We start from the raw sequence: 8,178 nt of genomic DNA on the forward strand, positions 1-8,178 counted from the left end.
GCGATACTTAGCACATAGTGGGAATTAAGATCTATTGGATAGACTTTATAAAACGTTTAAACGAGTAAGGGAATTTACCGTGTTAAACATGAAGGACTTGAAAAGGCTTTCGACCCATGTGTATAAAGCTAAGTAAATGTTTGAACTAAGTATAAGCTGGACAAATACTAAGTCAAACAAGAATGACTCTGGTAGAGACTTTCAACCATGTCACATAGCAAACAATTTAGCAAGACTCGGTGAAACCTGATGAGCTAAAAGTTACATGGATGGAATCACATTGGGAATAGTTCTGCAATTAAAACCATCATGTACGCTATGATATGGAATCGCCAAAAACTTACATGCTTAAAGCATGAAAAGTATAAAATACCAACCAATCTAAATCTAAGTGATGAATCGTTAGATTATGGTCAAGAAATTCCAAAGTATTTTGATAAGTAAACAGGGGATGAGTTCTTCACACATAGAAACAATTGTAATTTGAGAAATTGATGTTGCAAGCACATACTTGGCAAGGATTAGATCCTTAATAAGGAAGCCTCTTATAAGCACGAACTAGAATGTGTCGTGGCTTGAAAATGTAACATGGATGTAAATCCATGTATAATGTGCGGAAATTTAAGGTAAATTTCCATAATCACAAGTGATTAGGTCCTCCCAAATCTTTTTGAATCGTTCGGAATAAAATCCGAGCAAAGCAACGTCAGAATGTCTACTGAAATATACGTTGAGAATATTGTTGTCAGGAAGGCAATAATGAGAAAGTGTTCAATGGAAAGTTCGTTGTCGAACGTTGATTGTAAATTGTCAAATTGAAAGATCTCAAGTCATGAAAATTAGTGGGAGCCGTCACTTGGACAATAAATCCTAAATCACATATGATCCATAACAATCTGAAAATCTTATTGTCTTATTATTCGATAATGAAGATGCTAAGATTTGCAAAGTAATAGTGGCTAAGCCTATGCAATAAGTGAACAACAAGATTCGCAAATGCATAAAAGAAATCATGCATATTAAGCATGGGTGTGATTTCTACAAATGTTTAATGAAGAGTATTACTCTTGAAACATTTGGAGAAAGCCATTTATCATAAGATGAAACATTAAAGAGTTTCATGGTGGAATTAAAATTTTACTAATAAAATTCAACAAACTATTTGATTATGGTTTAGAATCAAATAATGAGTCCATTCGATTTGTGAAAATATTAAATACAGGGTATCAAGACCATGTCTTGCATAAAGAAACACCTGTTAAGTGAACATTGAATATTTAAATCGAAAATTGTCCCTAATCGAGGTCATTTAAATATATGGATGATTAATGACCACCAGAGATTAGTGTGTAGTATGATTTACAGCACCGTTTCTTGTGTTGCAAGTACATAGTAGTCATGAATCATTTGCATAGGTGCTAGTTTAGAACTGCATCGGATCGACCTATGAGAGTACTTTAAGAGATTCAAAATTGTCATAAGTACATACCTCATTATTAACTATCGGAACCTCTTTCCTCGACCATGAATATTGTTGAAGTTCTCTTGTTTGAGTACTAATCGTTTTGATGTTGTCAAACGTCTGCCGTAACTGGGGATTATAACGGCAACACTCAGGAAGCTAGGTCCTTTTAGTAAGGGAAGCTTACAGTACGAGACTGGGAATGTCCCCCTACTAACAATAGGGAATATGTCTTTGTTTTTTACAAGGCCGCTCGAAGAGCGAGACTGTGAAAATGCATGGCCGTGCTCAAATAGATTTTAGAAATCATCTGCTTATTGACAGTCAAACTCAGAGATCGAGAAACACTTCTGAACGTAATAAGGATGACAATGAATCTTACCTTGTAGTTCACGAAGAGACATTAAGCGACATAGGAAATGGGCTATACACTATATGCACACTTGTCCGGAAGGACAAGTGGGAGATTGAAAGGAATGGTGTCCTTCCAACAAGTGTATTATTCCGATAGAGGGTTCGAAATTATCGGAAAGCTAATTCTTCAATAAGGTCAAGTGATCGGAATGTCTAGGTGGAGGTCGCTTCCGATCAGTAATATTAATGTATAATTAGTATTACAGCTTAATCTTCACTGAACCCTTCGGGTCACTCCCAATCGAGTAACCGATCCGAGGTGACGAATCAATCCGAAGGATTAGATGAGCCGTTAGAGTATTACGAACAAAGACATCGGATATCGAGCTAGCATGCTAGATGCTGGGCAGTGGCACGCAGCAGCACCAGGCATCGCTGCGCATCATGCGTGCTAGGGATCGCATGGCAGCAGCATGCCTCACACATCGCAAGCAACACACGCACAAGCCAGCAACGTGCTAGGCATGCTGGGCAGTGCGTGTGTGCTTGTGCCTCGCGTAGCAGCATGCTAGGCTCATGCGTGCAAGGCTGCGCATGATGCTAGGCAATGGTGCACTCTAGCAGCCAGCCTCTCGCAAGAACGCATCATCGCAGGGCTGGGCATTGCTAGCAATGCGGGCTGTGCGTGAGAGAGTTGGGCTGGGCGTATTGCGGGTCAGGAATAGCATGGGCGAGCATCCTTGCCACACACAGCGCCCAGCACACGCCATGCCACAGCAGCAACTCGCATGCTGGCTGTGCGCATGCTTGTGCTGGTTGGCTTGCTAGCACAGCCTAGGCACCAGGCGCTAGCAAGGCCGCCTTAGCAACCAAGGCTGGCTGGCAGCCAGCTGTCCCAGCCACATGGTGGACACGGTTTGGATGAGGGGACCAAGGCTTGTGGGCATTTCCTTGGGCATCAAGGAAATGGTCCCCCCCATCTTGGAATGGTCCTCACCTAACCATTCTTCCTCCATTTGACACTTGTAACTCATTAATTGCATTGTTCATTAATTTATTTTTGATTAAAATAAATTATTAGGAAAATGCAATTCTCCAACATGGATGGGAGAAGGGAGATTCAAGTCTCCTTTCCCTATAAATATCTAAGTTTGGGTTTTTGGAAAACCTACTTGAGTTGAACTCAATGAGGCATCTCCCTTAAGGTGAGAAAACCTCTAAGTTCGTAATACTCTAGTCTTTCTTGGCCTAGCCCCGACTAACCTTCGGGGTAGGGGCCGTTCGGGTCGGGTCTCTAGGGTGGACTCCGTTGGAGGCCGTCGCACTTGCGAGGCTAAAGCTTTCGAAGTAAGAGCTCGATTTGCGAGCGAAGCACGCGTCAAAGGTATAATTCTTGTTCTTAATCTTGTTTGATTAAGTTTATTATGCTTGTTTAATTGCTTTAACTAAGGGGCGGGTCTTGGTGGGTATCCTTCCGCGTAGTGTCGGGTCACTACGAAACCTAACACACACTATCTGAAAACCTTAGATAACATAGATATACCCATAGTTATTCCTACGAGAGGTGTAGTAAAGTGTACTAAAACTTTTAAGGATGTGCCAATAGAAATCAGGGGAAAGGTATTTTTGTCTAACCTCATCAAGTTTGGGTTAAGTGACTTCGATATCATTTTTGGAATGGATTGGTTGAGCAAGTATAATGCAGAGATTCGTTGTCGATCACAAAAAGTATAGATATGTACAGTTGAGGGTGAATTGGTAACATATTGGAAGCATGGTGAAACAAAGTGCCCAAGGATCACCTCTATGATGAAGTTGGCTAAGTATATTTAGAAGGGGCATCCAATATATTTTTTTAGTGTGAGAAATTTAGAACATGAAGAGGCAGTTAAGCTTGAGGACATAAAAGTAGTAAATAAGTTTCTAGATGTATTCCAAGACGAAAATCCAGGAATGCCACACAAGAGGGCAATTGATTTCACAATAGAGTTGGTCCTAAGAACAAAACCTAATTCCAAGGCACCATATCGAATGGCACCTATAGAGATAAGTGAATTACTAGAAAAGGGGGACATTAGACCAAGTGCTTTGCCTTGGGGAGCTCCAGTGTTGTTTTTAACAAAAAGGGTGGGAGTATGAGGTTATGTATTAATTATAAGGAGTTGAATAAGGACACCATAAAGAATAATTACCCATTACCAAGGATTGATGTCCTATTTGACCAATTGAGGGGCGCATCTGTATTTTCCAAAATTGACTTAAGGTCTAGATATCATCAGTTTGAAAGGAATGGTGTCATTCGAACAAGTGTAATATTCCGATAGAAGGTTTTGAGTTAATTAGGAAAGCAAATTATTCAGTGAGGTCAAGTGATCGAAATGCCTAGCTCGAGGCCGCTTCCGATCAGTAATATTAATGTATAATCACTACCAGAAAAATATACAAGGGCACCATTTCAAAACCCCCATATAGCACCGGTTTTGAACCGGTGTAGATTTAAGGGATCCCAAAAAAAAAAATTTTACACCGGTTCAAAACCGGTGCTAATAACGTGTTATTCGCACTGGTTATGTTAAAACCGGTGCGAATAATGGCCCAAAAAAATGGAATTTTTTTTTTGGCACCGCTTCTATTTAAACCGGTGCGAGTATTGGCAAAAAACAAATCCAAATACCCCTATTCTTTTTTTCCATTCATCACTTAAATTATCAACTACAATAACATATAACAAATCCAAATATTTAATGTCATAAACATATTATCAAACATAACATATACACCAAATCCAATTTTGTATCTCAAAAACTAATTATTATCTCATCCTGTTGAGAAGTTCAAAACACTAATTATTACAAAATTTAGTAAACAATGGAACACAAAGAGCAGTAGTAACAGCAGCAACAAAGAGCAACAGTAACAACAAAAATCAAGAGCAATAGTAACAGCAGCAACTAAATTACTTCGGCGTTTATCAATGCACCAATAATCTGTAGTAAAGATATACATTGTAAGTATTAAGCTATAGAAGAAAGATAATTGCTTATTGAACGTAAATATACCTATATAGTAGTTGTACAAGATACAAATGATAGATTATTTTCAGGTTATCTGTCTCATTTTTCTGATTAACTTCCACCCCTCATTTCTTTAATCTATAAGATTATTTTCATTCTGCCCATCTCATTGATGCTACCCTCAGTCTCTCAGTTTAGCAGCTGAAATTTTAGGCAACTGATTAGAACAAAAACAAGCTAAATTTTTACTTCCAACAAAAGTACCAATAATCAGCAGTTAAACACAATTTCAAGCATGCTAAGCCACTAAAAGGTCTGGAAGATGTGTGTTAGTGCATGAGTGTGTGAGAGGAGCAAATGTCTAATTCATCAGAGGCATTCCTTTTCCAAAACTCTATCAAAAAAGCTTACAGGTCAAGTATACATGATGTACAAGTACAACAGTTTCCATTCTCAACAAATTATAATACTTAGATCACTTAAGTTCACGTAACATTAACATTAGCATCATCCACACAGAATGATTGAAATGAATATAGTTACCTCCAATTCTTCAAGGGAAAACCCTTTTCCAGCCCAGACTTTCATGTTGTACTTATGTGTTTGACCATGAACAACCGGGCGAAGATCAAGCTCCAGCAGTTGGCCTTGGGAAATCTTCATAGCATTCTTTTGCCTTGCTGTAATTGCATACAAAACCAGCGTTTAGACTTAAATAATTCAACAAAGTGCGTTAATATTAAAGTCTAAAGATACCACTTAAAAATATTGAGTACAATACAAAGATATCACCTAGTCTTGCAAGCAAGTTGATTAAACAAAGTCTTGACATAGTTTGGCAAATGCTTCTTGAAAATGCCCATTAGGGATAACATTGTTATGCCTCACCATGGATAACGTAACAGAGTACCAAAAATATATATGGGTTCAGTAAAACGGTATTCCAAATTAAATCATACAATCAAGAGAAATCAAGTTGCAAAGACATAGCCTCTTAAACCAAAGCCTTTAAAAATCAATTCTTGTTCTAGCCTTCTAGGTAAATAATGCATCTCAAAAGTAGATTCTCAAAAGTTCTCCTAAGTTCAAGAACCACAGTCATCTCACAATAAACCAATAGCAAGGGCAGCCCGGAAACATGCTCATAGTATTAGCAAAACTACTAATAGAAATCAAGCATGTCACCTAAAAAACTTCCAACCTCTTATTCTCAAAATCAATAACTTACATAGCAATGGTGGTATCCACTATCTAGCCCTTTTAAATATATAGACTACAACTCTTCTTACTAAATTTCAACACAATAATGCACAATTACAGCATCAATAAAACATACTCTAACACCATTTCCTATGATATATGTGTACTACATATTACAAAAATCCCTAAACCATGCAAGTTGAAGTTTACAGAACCAAGAAAAAAATTATTCAACAAAATATCTTATCAAACATAAAAAAAAATCTGCTTACCAAATTCATGAAAGTAGAAAGATGGCAAGGAAATCAATTAGTACCACAAAAAGCTCTTGATAAATTTGAGCTCAGATAATACTTTGTAAGTTATATATAATTAGGGTCAGATCATCATGAAAATGCAGAAAAATTATCAAGAGACAGCCTTTACCTCATCATCATCAAACTCATCACCATACCCAACCTTCGCATCGCCACAATACCCGGGTTAAATCCCATACCCAGGTTCACTCCACTACACATCGGTAATTTGAAAGCTCAGAAACATAGATATACATTATTTCAAGAAATAAAGACAATTAAATCATATCAGGAAGGGAAAACGACGAGAAAAGGGTTTTTACCAGCTCCTTGTGCCACTACCACCGTTGCTAGGACCGACCGACGCGCCGACAATATGAAAGAGGAAGAAGAGATAGAAGATAAGGAAGGAGCAGTTTCTCGTTGATTAGGGTTTGTTTGAGGAGAGAAGAGAGAAAAGAGTGAGATAAAACGGCGCTGAGGAAACAGAAAGAAAGAAGAGAGGAATGAAAGAGAAAGAAGGCTCAATGGCATGTTTTTTATTACAATTCGCACCGGTTTGGTTTGAACCTATGCGATTACTATTTCCCTCTTTCTTTTTTTGTTTTTTACTCGCACCAGTTTGAACCAAACCAGTGCTAATAACATCATTTCGCACCGGTTTTGTTTGAACTGGTGCGATTACTCTTTCAATTCCCTCAATCCCGCTTATTTTTTTAAGCACCAGTTTTTAAAAACCGGTGCGCATTTGGCGGTGCTCATTTATGTCTACTAGTCAATTAATATAATAGCTTAATCATGACTGAACCCTACAAGTCACACCTAAAAGGAATGGTGTCCTTCCAACAAGTGTATACTTCCGACAGAGGGTTAAGAATTATTATAGAGCTAATTCTTCAGTAAGGTCAAGTGATCGAAATGCCTAGGTGGAGGCCTCTTCCGATCAGTAATATCAATGTACAATTGATGTTACATATTAATCTTAAATTAACCCTTCGGGTCCAACCCAATCGAATCACCGATCCGAGACGACGAATTAATCCAAAAGGATTTAATGAGTCAGCAGAGTTTTACGAATACAAACATCGGATATCGATCCTAGGGTGTCGAGACCGAGCGTCGCAAAAACACAAAGCGACAAGTATGAACATAGCCCTAACAACTCACTGGCCTGGCCATGTGGATGCTAGGCTAGTTCGAGCTAGCATGCACCTAGCTTGTCTAGGCGTAAGCCTTAGCACACTAGGTACACTAGGCGCACTACCGCAGCCCTAGCATCATGCATAGGCGCTATCGCAGCCCTAGCATCATGCCTAGGCGCTATCGCAGCCCTATCATCATGCCTAGGCACCATCGCTGCCATCGAAGCCACTAGGCGCACCTTGGGCACCATCGCAGCCCATCGCAAGTGCTATGCGCATCATAGCAACCCATCGCTGCCATCGCAGCCACTAGGCGCACCTTGGGCACCATCGCATCCCATCGCAACTACTATTCGCATCATAGCAACCCATCGCACCATCGCATCACAAGCACAGTACCATCGCATGGCTAGGCCAGTGCGTGTGTGCGTGTGCTTGTGCCTTAGCCCATCGCATCATCGCAGCAAGCATGCCTGCGCACATGCGTGCCTTCGCATGGCACTGCATCGCAGCATGCGTGCTGGGGTGCTAGGCACCATCGCAGGCACCTCGCATAAGCACAACACCATGGTAATCCTTGTGTGCGTGTGCATGTGCGTGGAGGGCATCGCAGCGCCAGCATCATGCGAGTGTATGCGAGGCTGGTGCGCATGGCTAGCAAGGCAAGGGGCCAGCATGCGTAGCTTGCTAGCAGCACGCATGTTGGCTAT

The sequence above is a fragment of the Chenopodium quinoa genome, unplaced genomic scaffold (genome assembly GCF_001683475.1).
Source record: "Chenopodium quinoa cultivar QQ74 unplaced genomic scaffold, ASM168347v1, whole genome shotgun sequence".
Lineage (NCBI taxonomy): Eukaryota > Viridiplantae > Streptophyta > Magnoliopsida > Caryophyllales > Amaranthaceae > Chenopodium > Chenopodium quinoa.